At 44.9% G+C, this 14,233-nt stretch overlaps 1 long non-coding RNA gene across 1 annotated transcript; it reads right to left on the bottom strand.

Moving 5' to 3' along the window:
• Positions 1–9,414: 9,414 nt before the first annotated feature.
• Positions 9,415–13,295, bottom strand: LOC142605186 (uncharacterized). The gene is made up of 3 exons (XR_012838915.1): positions 13,220–13,295; positions 10,633–10,718; positions 9,415–9,435 (listed from the first exon to the last, which is right to left on the bottom strand). It is a non-coding gene; the product is annotated as an uncharacterized LOC142605186 (long non-coding RNA).
• Between the last annotated feature and the right edge of the window lie 938 nt (positions 13,296–14,233).

The following is a 14,233-nucleotide window of genomic DNA, read 5'->3' as shown; positions in this document are numbered from 1 at the left end:
GCGCGGTAATGGGGACACAGCGGGGAAGGGTTCAGGTAGCAGCGACCCCAGAGCTTCTGCTCTCTGAAATCTGGCTCCAGGCATCCCGGGAAGAGCCCCCTTTGCTCTGAGGTTGCAGAGGCAGCGGTAGGATGTAGGGCCCTCTGAGTCCCTGCTTCCCAGCCTGCCAGTCATCCCAGCCTTTTGCTTCCCTGACCTGCTTCTCCACTCTTCTCCTAAAGGCACTGCAGAATAACTTTGCAGAAAAATCATTTCTAAGCAAAAGCCAAAAGAGAAGGATCCTTTCAATGCATCTTCCATTGAGCTTCAAAGCTCCTCCCCAGAGATGCATTTGCAGTTCAGCCCACCAGATGTTTCTCATCCTTCAGGAACCCCCAGAGCTCTGAAAGTCCTTGACATCCCCAGGGATTTCAGCTCCTTTCAGCGTTGTGCTCATCCAGCTTTCCCCACGGGTGACTCTGGGCATGGCTGGTACCCACGCAGCGGCATCAGGTGCTCGAGCACTCAGCAGCCTTCGGCCCTGCAACTTCCAGAGCCGGGTGTTCTCGTGTCAGAGGGACTCGCTCCTCCAGTGCCCGCTTCCCTTCCCTGCAGCCCGGACCAGCGACAGTCTCCAGAGGTGGCTGGAGGAGTTTCAAGTTCAGCCCTGGTTTGCAAAAGCCCCTCGGTGCCGACCCCAAGGTCGGTCCTGCAGCAATCCAGACAAGGTTTATTCTTGCTGATAGCTCATGCTGGTTGAGATAGGAAACTATTTTAAAGCAGCTCTAGTCATAAAATAAGAAAAATGAGGAAATCAACAAGAAGTTGAGTCAAATGACTCTACATAAAGCAAATTCTCATCCCCTACCAGCCATTCTAATCTCCTGTTAGCTTTCCAGTGGGAGGATTCAATTTGCATTTAAATAAAAACCTCAAGTGCAGGGCCAATCTAACATTAAGATGTTCATTACAAACACATTCACCTCTTAAGAAATTTTAAAACACCCCATCAAACTGGATTTTAACAGGGGGGCCATTAGCAGTCTGGCATTATTGGACACTTACTATTCGTAAGTTATTGTTATTTACCAGACTGTTTACAGATGATCCAGGCAGCTTTGAACCAAGGTTTCCAGCAAACTTGCAAGCTCTCCGCTTACAACCCAGGAGGTAAAAGAAACACCACGAAAGGTCTTCTCGAGGCACTGAAGAGCTGACCGCAGGGGTGGGGAGGCACGGGGAAGGAAAGGGGAGAAGGCAGGAGAGAGCCGAGGGCAGGCTGGCGAGATGGGCTGCTGCTCAAGCCACAGGGTTGGCAGTTCCCCTCCGTCCCCACGTTAAACCACGGGGCTCCTTTGTGGATGATGGTGGAGAAGGGGCTGCGACAGATTGCAGCTGGCCCTTGCAATCACATTACACAGCGGTTTCCATTTTAAAACTGGTGATAAACCGTGGTTTACAAAACCCACTGAAATAAAACAGCAGGCTGGTGTTTCAAACCATTTGGGAACTCTTGCTGTGTGGGCTGGGGTCCAGGCAGGACCTTGGCTCAGGACACCGGGTTGGGTCCCGGGGGGGTTCTTTGGTTGGTTTAGATTTGTTTTGGTTGGTTTGCGGGTTTTTTTTTTAGCATTGCTCTTTGATCTTGAGCCCTTTGTCTCCTTTTCATTTTCCTTCCTGCTTTTTGTCTGCTGGTTTCACCTGTTGTTCCATGGCTGCGGTTGGGCTCCCCGTGCTGTGTACGGCACCTGGCGAGGGGGGCACTTGGGTCAGTCGGGGCCTCTGGCCAGTAGCAGAAATGTGATGAGTGGTGATAAAATAGGGAGCGGAGACAGTGTGACACAGACCAGGGCCCTGGTAGAGCTCTGCCAGGAAGCCTTGATAATCCTCATCCTCATAGTCCTACATATCTGATGCTAATAACTTATTAAAACAAACACTCTTTCATCTTTCTAAACATTTAATTTACTCAATTAAACACAAAACAACAAAGTAACTCCAAAAAACCCTTTGATGGCCTTTCGCTGGCCAGCCTCATTTCTTAGATCAATGCATGCAGCCTTACCTTCCCACGATGAACGGTCTGCGCCACATCAACGCCTGCAAAAGGGAAGAGAAATGAGATAAAGGTGGGGGAAGAGGGCGAGTTTAAATTGGACAAAAGCACGGAGACAGGTATGGCAGCTTGGCCATACAGCCCCAGGTGCTCAGTCTGGGGGATGAGTCAGACCCCACAGGCTGGAAAATAACTGTCTGTCTCGGAAGGACGGAGCTTACGCGATGCACTGCAGAGACCCGAGCCCTGGTACGAAGGCAGGTGCTGGCTTCGCTCAGCAGATGCTTTTTGAACAGTGCAAATCGCACAGCGCTATGCCTCGGTGGCCAGCGAGCCCTTCCCGTGGTACAGGGCTTGTGCTGGGAGGGAGGGAGGGAAGGGGGGATGCACTCCGCTACGCACCAACGGCTGGGGAAACAAACCCACCAGCTAATGGCAGGAGGAAAGCGGAGTTTACTCCCCTCCTGATGGCATCTTTTCCTGGCAGTGCCTTGCTTGCCGCCAAGGGACCTCTCGAGATACCCTGAAGAACTTGTAAGACAAGGAAGAGCCAGGGACGCTCCAGATTTGTGCCTTGAAAAAGGAGAACTTTTCCAGGCTGCTTAGAAATGATAAAGGTCTCACTGTTAAAGGAAAAAAAAAAATAGTCCTGAAAACCTGTAGCAGTTCCCTGCAATTCAACATCTGTTTCCATGGGAACAACAGGAGAGTTGCAGGAATTCCTGCAAATTACACATTTTATTTTCCTCTTACCTGCATCACTTCAGGTTGAGCCAACTCAACCCAACGAGCACTCTTGACCAGACCACTTCTCCTAAGTGTTTACAGAAGGCATGCTGAACCACAGTTAGCAGGCCAGGAGGTAAGAAAATAGGGCAACAGCAGCAAAACCCACCCCCAGAAGCCTAGTAAAAGGCTTTTCTTTTAGAAGAGCTCAGGATCTTGTAGATAAAGGGGAAAACCATGCAAGAGGACCAAGACCTGCCCATGCACATGTCTGTGCCAGCAGTGGCTGGAGCACACAGCCCCTGGCACTGCTGACCATGCTTTGGCACGAGCAGCGGAGAACGATGCGGGGGGGGGGACCAGAGACAGCATTCAGTCCTCCCCTGTCATTTTTTCCAGAGATTTGGTGACCTGACAGTTAATTAACTAGTTAATTAATTCTCTCTCCTGCAGGGCCCTGAGCTGGTTACAGCACAGATAGTCACCTTAATACATAGAGACAGGAGCCAAGAGCTTCAGGATCTCTCAATCAGAATATTTAACCCACAGGGAGAAGTCCACCAGCTGTGTCTGCCCATTTGACAAACGCAGAGAGACATCATTTCAGGACAGACAGGCACTTTGAAAAGACAGTTGCTGGGAAAAAAAAAAGAAAAACAAAACAAAACCACCCACATGCACAGTAGCATTCCAAAATTAGCTAGTTAGCAGAATTTCAGCAGCAGCGTGAAAGAGCTTTAAGCTGTCTAACTAGTTCGGCTATGGATGCATCTGGCTTTGCATGCTTTTTACAAAAACAAAACATAAGTCCATGTTTATATACAACTGGGAAAAAAAAGCCATTCGTTCCCAGAAAGAGGGTTTATGCAAGACATAGCAGGGCTGGGAACAGCTGATCTCCACACACGGTTACCGGAATACTGAAATAAAGGAGTGATTTGCTGGTATCACCAGCTGCATCTCTCCTGTCTTCCCTAAGAGAGTGTCTGGTAGAACGGCAGATCACATCCAGTGAGAGTCAAGATATTCCAGCACAGGGTACAAAGTGTCTTGGGTTTTCTGCAGACCACATCTAGCTCCGAGAGCTGAATGCCTGAGCAAAAAAAAGGGACTTTGAACAGCGGTGTTTTGTTCTCTAGTCTTCAAAGGAAGCGAGGGTTAATCATTCATGGACCAGGCAGTGATAAGAGACAAGAGCAGACTGTGTAAAGAATGGATTTGAAAAGGGGATGTGGGTAAAAACCATCAGTGTGTAATTCTGATTTTCTATAAAATTAAGATTTTTAATAGATATTGGTGAATTAACGCGTAATCTGCTCCCAATTTTTTTTTTTCATTTAAACTGCAGAGAATGTTGTTTTTCTTTTCTTTGGGGATTAAATGTTGAAGGATTTTGTGCTTTAAAAAGAAAAAAAAAAGACCAGTTTGAAAATGAAATGCTTTCAGAAGTCAAGATGCTTTGTTTCAGAGGTTGCCATAATGAAACACTTCCATTTCTCAGAATTTTTCTTTCTTTTGCCGATCCCCAAAGCTAAGTTCATGGGCAAACCCATTAATCCGTAACAATGTTCTTTTGCCCAGTTCTCCCTGGATGACAAAGTTCTGTTCTGGGCTCTGTCACAGGAGGCTTTTGTGACAAGTCACTGAAACTCTCCATGTGTGTGTCCATCCACAGTAATTCACTTCCAGCTTGGCTGGACCGTGACCGCTTGGCAAGCGCCTCTGGCCAGCATCTCCCTTATATGTTCCCCTGCTCCTTACAGATGGGCTGCAAATTGCTTCTGCACCTGCACGATCTTAAGCACTTTTGCATGTAGCTAAAGGCCAGTAAAGCCAAGGGAGGCACTGAGCGGATCCTGAGCTGCTCAGATCACCGCAGTAGTGAAGAAAACCCATCCCCAGGAAGATCAAGACAGATGAGATTGTCTCACCCATCTGAGCAAGGCTTGTCTTCTGTAGCTTCCACTCTCCAGACATCTCCCAGCCCCAGCTGCTGCCCATCCCGGGGTGTCTCTGAGAAGAGAGATGTGTTACAGGCAAGTTGATTATAATTGACCTCACTGCTACAGCACTTGTGCTATTCCCCATTTAGCATCCATTTTGCTGTCATTACTCTCCCAGAGCTATTTCTGCCAGGCATAGATCCTTGCTGACAGGTCTACTAGTGAAGAGGGCTGCGGTGCATAAAATTAGAGACATGGGGGAGACAGCTTCCGACAGCAGCCTGCCAGCCATCCGCGGGGGCCACGAGCAGCAGGGAAGGTGCTCGATGCCCTGCTGCACCCTAGATGCAGGGCAGGGGTTCGCTGTTAATCTGGAGGAGGTGGGTGGTAATGGGATGTAATCCTAGCCAGGCTTTCCAGGGAATTTAGCAAAGCAGGGCAAGAGGGGCAAAGACTGAGGAGTGAGATAGCTCAGGAGGAGGAAAAAGAGCTCAAGAAGAAAAAACTGCAGAGCAGGAACCAGAACAAGTATTTTCTCTGTCTGCCATCTGAGAAGGGTGCCAAGTCCTATTCTCCTTTAGATCTAGAGATGCTGCATGTGGAGGGCACAAATCCCCGTGAGCGATGTGCTCCTTAAATCCCACCCTACTGGAGTTTTCTTTTGTGGGGAAGAATGGAAATACACATGGGTTTTCTACCTCCTGGATAAAAAGGAAATCCCAGACCAAACCATTTAACTTAAATCCCTCCTTTAGGGTAAGGTCTTCTAGCTCAGTTTTAAGTATCATCATCTTCCCTCAGCAGATGAGGCCACATGCAGATTTTGTCCTAAATGCCAGCAACTGGAACTGGGTTAAGACACACAGCAGTCCCCACTCCAATCCCATGGGGACACAAGCAACCTTCGCCAAGTTTAGCAAATCTACTGCTGGAAGTTCCTACCAGCAACGTGACCCATTAACGCTCCTCGCATTCACCATAAGGATTCAAAGCCCTGTCAAACAGATTTAAAAGAAAAGCCTATCAGTGCTCTCAGGCACTACCATTTTATTAAACACAAACCTTTTATGGTTTCAGCTACTGTAACATCTGAATTTCTGAGTGCTGACAGTCTCAGGCAGCGAGTCCATGCCTACGACAGCAAAGTTGCTTCCCAAGGAGGGGTAAAGCCTTCAGCAGTCCAGGAAAAGGGCACCCTCTTTTTTTTTTTTCTCCTCTAAATTCCCAGATATAGCAAGAGCTACTTGAGGTTGCACAGACCTGAGCTAGATTTGTTTGCCAAATCAATTGATCTCATACACTTCAGGCTCAACAGCAAACATCTGTGATCCCTGGCATTAAGCAGGGGCCAGCGATGCTGGCAATGTCTTAAATCACAGTATGCTGTAAGTGTAAAGTAATTTTACATTAAAAAAGAAGAATCAACCCAATCACCTCACATAATACCTTGCCTCCACACCAATTTTAGAGCAGAACAGCTAATAACTGTTCATTACCTCTGTCAAAATAAAGTGGATCCAGACCTCACATTTGCCAGCTAAAGTCTGTAAGCTCTGGGGAGGCAGCGGTGTCCTCTCCCATGTGTCTCCCAAACAGCAAATAGAGCCAAACCCAGCAGGAAAAGCTGCTCTACCAAGGGATGCTGTAGGAAATAGGAGCACCCAGCTAGAAGAGGGCAAGAGTTCTTTCAACACCTACACTTCCAAATGAGATGGCAGAGTACACTGTACAGGGTTTTACTTACGGAGAAAAGTCGCTGTATTTGGAAGTGTCCCACTGTATCACACGGTGACCTGTGCCTTTATCACTAGCAGTCCGAGTGCACCCCTCGATATCCCATTTTATACACAGCAGGCAAGAACAGAACAGCACTGCATCCTCATTTTCTTACCTTGCATCTTAGCTACTGCCATTAGCCAAGAAAACATGTAGTATCATATATGTTAAAGATAGCCCCCCAAAAAGTAGGTACTCCCATTAACTGTAATTTTCAATGGCTGGGATTGCCACTAACTGGGAGCAGAGGTGTGAGGTGGGGTGGAATGGGACACAACTTGTCCGCGCTGGGAGAAGGCAATACCTACATGGTGTTTATTTGTTTTGCTGATCGGTTCCATAAGTGAACAAGCACAGTATGTGCTAAGCTCGCTCCCCAGGGAAGGAGGATTGGTTCCTACTCCGTTCTGGCAAGATCGCTACGCTGCCTCACTCATTTCCACTGAGCTGGAGGAGTCTTGGCACAAACTGAACTTCTCTGGGGGCGGAGGAAGCTGTTCGTGTCTCCCCATTTTGAGTTAAGAACGCATTTTTAATCCAAACCCAATATTAATGAGACTTACAGCTCACTACAACTTTCTTGAAGGTCAGGCAGTAGCAGGGAGTTGGTACCACCACCTGAGGCTGGGAGGAAACCAGGGACAATTGACATTTTTGGCAAACCCAGCAAGCCTACCTCCTGTGCTACACCAGAGCAGGAGTTTCTTTTCCAAGCACGGCTTAAGCTGCAGCACCTAATGTGCCCAGGAGCCTGGTCTAATTCTCCATCTCTTTTAAATTTAATATATGTTATTAGGAAAATTTGCCCTCTAAGTATTTACATCAAAGACCCAATAAAACAGCACTGGGCAGTAACACACTTATTTTGCATAACATATCGGAACAGCACATGTCCTTCAGCATGAGCACACACACCCCTAGCATGTTGAACAGCAGGAGATTAATGTTTGTTATCCATTGCCAGGAGGATTTCAAAAATCCTCATCCCTTGAGCCAATGCTTTGCCATCCTCAATTGAAAGGAGGGACTAGATAATTCACTAAAATCAGGACAGAAAAAACAAAGAGGGAAAACAGCTGTTGGGTCCCCCACAGTGCCCTCAGCTGAGAGAGCTGATGCTAAGGAGGTGGAATTCCACCTCATTTCATACATGTTCAAATGAAAAGAATCAATAACTTTGCTCCCCAATAAGAACAAGGGTCCCAAGTTAGTTAGGAGGAATGGCATGAGTACACAGCCCTTCTCCACCCCGAGTAACCAGACCAAAGCTACGACACATCTGCTGGATGTTTCAAGAAGGTTTTGCAGAGGAAGAGCAGGACGGCTGGACTGCACAGGGGCATGCAAAGAGCAAAGCCTCCAAGCGTGAAGGAGAACTGATGGGGTCTATCAGCTACTCAACAGGGAAGCGACAGTATTTACATAGCAATTTGAAGCAGCTAGAAATTATTTTCCTGTGAATGCAACATCAAGTAAAACCAGCACATTCCAGCTTTCATCGCACTTGCTAAACTGGAAAGTGAGCTTCACAAAGCAGGAAAGGGAGAATAGAGAGCTAACACCACACCTTGGTGGAGAGCCAGCTACCTTAATTCCACTTACTCAGACTGTTACAGGAGTCAAACTCCCCTTTTTCACTTATTACCGTTTCTCTTAGAAAAAGAGGTAACCTCTTACCTCCCATTAAAGCCATCCCCACAATCTGAGGTAAAAATTAAAGTGTACACACCTTCGAGAAGCAAAATATCTTAGAAGTTTTAAGGAAACCATTTGGTATCTCATACCACTAGCTTGCTGTGTTATGACTTACACAGGGAAGCTTTTCCTCTAAAACCAAACAATAACAAGTGTAAGGATTACAAGTTTTGGCAAAGTGGGCACAGACAAGAGGAGAAAACCTGCAGTTTTTAAATCAAATGCCTTCAGCAATTTTAGGGTGCTGCAGTGCTGTTCTTCAGATTACATACCAGGCTGAGAGGTCTGTATTTCTTCTGTGAAAAGATACTAAAAGGCCTCAGCTTGATCTTCACCCATCAGATAAATTTAAAGTGTCATGACCTATGAGAACTTTGCCCACAAAATCAGGTCCCCTTCATCTGAAGAGTGGCTGGAGGAAGTAGGAGACCCTCACTTCCACCATTCCCCCCTTTCCAATCACATATATAGACTAGAAGAGACAAGAATGTTTTTCTAGAAGTGGTTAAGATATAGTAACTCCTCCCTCGATGCCTCATGGCTTGTATCATGCTACACCCATTACCTGTCTTGCCAGATTGGCAAGCAAGTTGTTCCCTCAATTTATAGCCGGTGTAAGATAACCAGAGCTCAGAGAAGCTGCAAGCTCTCAACGGTGCAGTAATCCCCGCCACGGGCACCTTAGGAAAACCCAAGCTGTGCAGAACTCCAAACACCTCCGAGTGAATAAACACATCTAGCTGGAGCACAAAATGTGCTAACTTGGCTTCAGCAAAGGAGAAACAGCATAGTAAGTCCCATTTCCAACAATTAGGAGCTACTGTATACAGTGAATGCCAGGCAAAGACAAGTCACAGGCTGTTTTCATCTTCCTACTAGCCTTTTAATTCACTGCCTGAAGAGCTTGTTCACAAGTAGCAGGGAGAAAAGAGTGCATTCTTCAGTTTTGTAGTCACCGCTAAACACTGCTTACGTCATCAGGACAGTGCTTTTATTTGCTTGCCAGGATAAGGTTTGTGAACAGACTGCTTGTATTAGCCTCCATTAATTATGTGCATGAAGATCACAAAGACAAAGATGGCAAATACCACGATCCTCACAGGCATGGGTATCAAGCTTTGAGTGGTCTCTTCCTGGGCTACTTCTGCTTGGTTCTTCCCATTCTCCAGCATCAATGTGTCTTTTTCCACTTCAGCTGTCTTACTATTCTTCCGAGCTGGTGACTGACTCCGCTCTTTCTTTGGCCTTTTTCTGCTGGAGCTATGAGGGAAAAATAAAGAGTTGTTTCAGGTAACCTGAGTTCTCATCACTGACCTTACAGAGCCAACATCTGTTATCTTTTAGATATAGAAACCTACCATTAAGTGAGAAAGGAATCTTGCAATTAGGGCAGTATAAAAAAAATAATAAAACCCCACAAACCATAAAGCAAATCTTCTGGTTATAGAGCAACAAACTTTTGAAATTAACCCAAGTACCACCTCCTGGCACGGAGGGATAACCCAGTGCTGCTCCACTCTCAGACCAGCCACCTCTTACCTAGGTAAAGACGTGCAAGGTAGAGCATGCACGGAATTCACAAGCATGGCGTTCTGCGACACGCTTGCTATTTGCTGCTGTAGAATCGATAATGAAGTAGCATTAGAAGCATACTTTTCTGGTTAGCCACTAGCTGAAGCAAGATCTACAGGTCAGGACCCCATTTGATTCATGTATTCCCATGCAACAAAAAATACACTTTCATGATTTTCTAACAGCAGCAGGAGAGTCTCTCCCAGGGTTCCCTCTTCTGTCCATGCAAAACTCTGAAGAACAGGAGGGAATTTTTACAAAGCTGTAAAAAGGACCTCAAACCTGAAAGAGACTCTGAGGAGTCTGTGGAGACTCCTCTGCTTTCAGTATCTAAGCAGGAGACTAAAAAGGCCACCCACACTGAACCATTCTGAAGTTCATCCATTAAAGTGGTCTCTTCCCCCCACACCCCCCAATTGTTATTATCTCACTTTAACACACTCTTGAAACAGGTTTATTGAAATGCTGTCCACTCAGACAACGCCTTTATGAAAAACCAGTTTTTCTGAGCATCTACAAGCGCTGTTACAGCTCCACAAGCGTGACTTTTGCTCAGATGCAGAGAAGGGCAGTAGCTGCTGACTGGCTGGGCAGATTCAGTACTGCATCACAGTTTTGCAGTTATAATCATGTGGCAGTGGGCTCACAGGAATCCCAGGTAAAACTCAAACGTTGCACTTAAGGTACTCTTCAACTTCAGAAAGTCTTTTTTTATCTAGTTCCAGAAATTTCTCAGCTCATTCTTTTCTAAGCAAGAATTTCCACAAACCCTGTGCTGTCAAAGATGTTAATCTGCAGATAACATGAAGGAACTTCTCAAAAATGGGAAAAAAGCCAAAGGAAAGGTGGTTGATGACAAGAAGAAACAGGTTAAGTGCATGGTACCTGATTCCTCTGGGAGGCAAAGAATCAGAAAAGCACGTTTCACCTTGGTCATCTTCATCGGTTCCATCACTAAATGTTTCACTCATCTGATGGAGAAAGAAAGTATAGCAAGAGATTCAGTGAGTTGAATGCATTAGCTTTTCATTTCTAGCAAGCAAATCTACCAAACAACCTGCAGATTACTAGAGCAAGGCCACCCTAATTTCAAGGGGGAGGATGCTTCATCTTTTGAGGTCCTGGTGTTATCAGAACAAGACTAATGAGAAAGAGTAAGGGCATGTCAATGATCACAGAAGTCTAACAGGGCTAAGACATAAGACATAAGAAACACCACCTTACTTCTTGAAGAGAACTGATTCAGTGAATGGAAGCTGCCTTGAAATAATCTCATTTAAAGTGGATTGTTGTTCTGCAGACAAAAAAAGTCTTTGGGAAATACTTAAAATCACCAAGAGATTAAGTTAAAATAAAGGCTGGTTGCTCGTGGTCTACTCTAACATGGATGCCTCTGGAATATTAATTGGTGTTCAGTATATCATTGTACTCTTGTCCACTATTTTCTCATCCTGCTGGAAAAAAATACTCCTTTTGACTGATTTATTGGACAAGGCAGTAATGCACAATAAATGGTATTTTGCCTCTGGACACATCATCTAATCACAGCAGCTCAACAAACTCATCCGCATGCAAGGAAAACAGTGCTATAATCAACATCCCCATTGCATTCATGCTCCAAGTCCTCAACTGGGGCCAGAGTCCCACGTGCTGGGTGTCACCGAGCGAGAGAAATCTTGTGCCAAAGAGACTGATGGCCATGCCCTGCAAAGATTTAGCCACCCTCTTTAACATCATGCAAAGTCCATTTCTAGGGCTGAAGCCCACATACGGCGCTTTTCAACAGCTTGCTTACGTTTAACATTACACATGTAAGTGCTTGGGCAAAAAGTTCCACTCAGAATCACCCGTTTCAAGATGATCCATGGCTGAATTTTAAATACTGAGTGGAATTTATCCTACATCAAAAAGCTCTTCTAAATATTCTCTTCAAAAGGGGATACCATCTTCTTTCAGATAGCCATCTCCTAGGCTACAGGCTATGCTGAGAAGGAAGTGGAATGCCTCGAGGGGAACATCTGGCCACCGCACCAGAATTCCTCTGCTATGAGCAAGCTCATTTGCTCAGAGTTGACTCAGGATCCTCACACTGCACTGTAAAGTGCACGCTAGATAATTCAGGTAAGATGGAAGACTTCTAAGCTGAAGACTAAGACCAAGGGATGCGCTTCTGTACTGCTGTATTCTAAGTGAAATGAGATTGCGGGACTCCTCGTATCATTTGGATGGGGCACCAGTCTGAGGGCTGTACCTTGGAAGCGTTTTGTGCCCAGAGAGGTGACTAAGTTAAGAATCCCATAATACCCTTTTCCTGCAGACAGCCTGAAGACTGCCGTGGGGACTGCTGCCAGTTGATATCTCTTGTCCCTATGTCTGGTCTATCGGCAATTCATCCTCCAGCAATATTTGTTCTACCTGTTAATATTTCAAGACGCTCATTAATGCAGGCTGTGGGCATGTAACTAAAGCCTCTCATCATGAGTTACCACAAGTCCTGAATGCCATACACAACAGACCGTGTTCTCGTTATTCATACTGATTTAAATGAGAAACTTCTTACAGTTTTTCCACCTGTGACAAGTCTACACATACAGTTACAATGCAAAGTTAATTTATGTAACTAAAAGCCTGAAATAATTTACATTCCATAAGCGAGGAGCAAAGCAATCCTCAAGATGGCTTGTACTTTATCACTAATTAGTCATCTGATATGTACTCTATTCTCAATTAGTAATCCTTTATCCATTTCTTTTAGATTTAAAAATCTATATGTGGGAGAGATGGCCCATCATGAAGTTGCAACAATTTTCATTTGTTAGCTACTACTTTCACAATTATTTATAAACATATCTAGTACACATTGAAAGCTACTAGATGGTCAAAACAGAGTACAAGTAACCCCAGTTTAACATTCTGTTGCCACAAACAGACCTGATTTCCTTTAATAGTCATTGCTAGAAAGTCAGAATTGGGAGACAAACAAACCATGATGGAAGTCCAATTGAAGTTCACTTCTAGATTTAGGGATTATGGATGCAAAGGCATAACAGAATTAGTGTTTAACAAGTACCGATACTTTCCTTTGCTATTATCTCAGCAAGAGTGTAATCTGATGTCTGATATTCAGACATTTCTAGGTGTGAAGGCTATAAATAAAAGAAAGCAGCAAGATGGACTCAGGAAACATGAAGGACTTTTGCTATGGTATTAAAAGTCAATATTTTTTGCAATAGCATAACTAGAAAACGCTTCAGTGAAGCGGCTATAGAAGAACCGAGTTTAACAAATGCTCACTCCTCTTACAAAGCTCAAAGTGGAAGCAGGCCATAGAAGGATGCTATAATTAACTGATTGGAGGTAATTGCTGCATTTGTCATGAGCTAATACAAAGAACATCAGTTTATATCAACTTGCAATTTCCCTCATTTAGCTGTAGATACATAAAATATTCATGCATTAGCAGATTACTTACTTCAGTATAGCCAGAGGCACAGGCTGCTGTCACTTTGAAGTCTTTTGTTTCAAAGGTTACTCCAGTACTTCTGTCTGAATGAGAAGAAAGGGGAAAAAAAGGGCCTTAAAATACGAGCGAATTAGCCTGAAATATCTATACCAGGTTGCATAATTTGATACTTAAACTACAGTTCAGGATATCTTTACAAATCACATTGCTTAATTATCCTCTTGTGCATTCACTGGAGCATTCTTTGATTACAGATGTGGTTCGCGGACACGTTGCAATGGCTTTGCCACCAACCCAGCAGCGTCCAGGCAGGCACCTACCCAAGGCGGGTCCAGAAACACAGCGGGGCTGCAGACAAAGCCAGCAGCGAGAAGCAGAGCTGAGTACTGAGACACAGTTGAGTCTCTAAGCTAAAGGAGCGGTTAAGAGCCCATTCATCTGTTGGGGATCACATACCAAAACCAAGTGAACAGTCACTTATCCAGCCCCACAGCCCAACGCAGTAGAACCAGTAAATAATCTTTTCCTTTAAATCATTTTCAATCACTATACAAAGGAGCTGTGTTTGAACCAGCTCTGCTTTTGTTATGACAGCTGCTATACTGTCAGATTAGTCCAATGCACAGCTGTTGGCTTCGTGTTTTTTCAAAACATGTCTAAACCGCTCAGGATTTTGGAACTTTTTTTTTTTAAACAGCAACAGAAATCACCCCACCAAGCTAATTGCTTAAACAAAGCTGGATATTCATTACAGTCTGTAGAATAAATGGGAAGTTTGGCTTCATCTTTGAAGAGCGCTTCAAAGGACATAACAATAAAGAAAAGGTGGGGGCAAAACAGCTTTCAGTGCTAAAGGAACTCCCCAAAAGGCTTTTTGAGATTAAAACAGAAGACATTCTACTTCAGTAAAAAGAATAAAAATCCCTTTCAGCTCAGACTTTCCAGAATATTATAAGAAATGGTCCCCCCACTTCATTCTCTTTATCCTGCCTCCTTTATCTGTTCATCCAGAATGCTTCCGCA

The sequence above is a fragment of the Balearica regulorum genome, chromosome 25 (assembly GCF_011004875.1).
Source record: "Balearica regulorum gibbericeps isolate bBalReg1 chromosome 25, bBalReg1.pri, whole genome shotgun sequence".
Lineage (NCBI taxonomy): Eukaryota > Metazoa > Chordata > Aves > Gruiformes > Gruidae > Balearica > Balearica regulorum.
The sequence above is the reverse complement of the archived record's forward strand: the minus strand, read 5'-3'. Positions and strand labels throughout refer to the sequence as shown.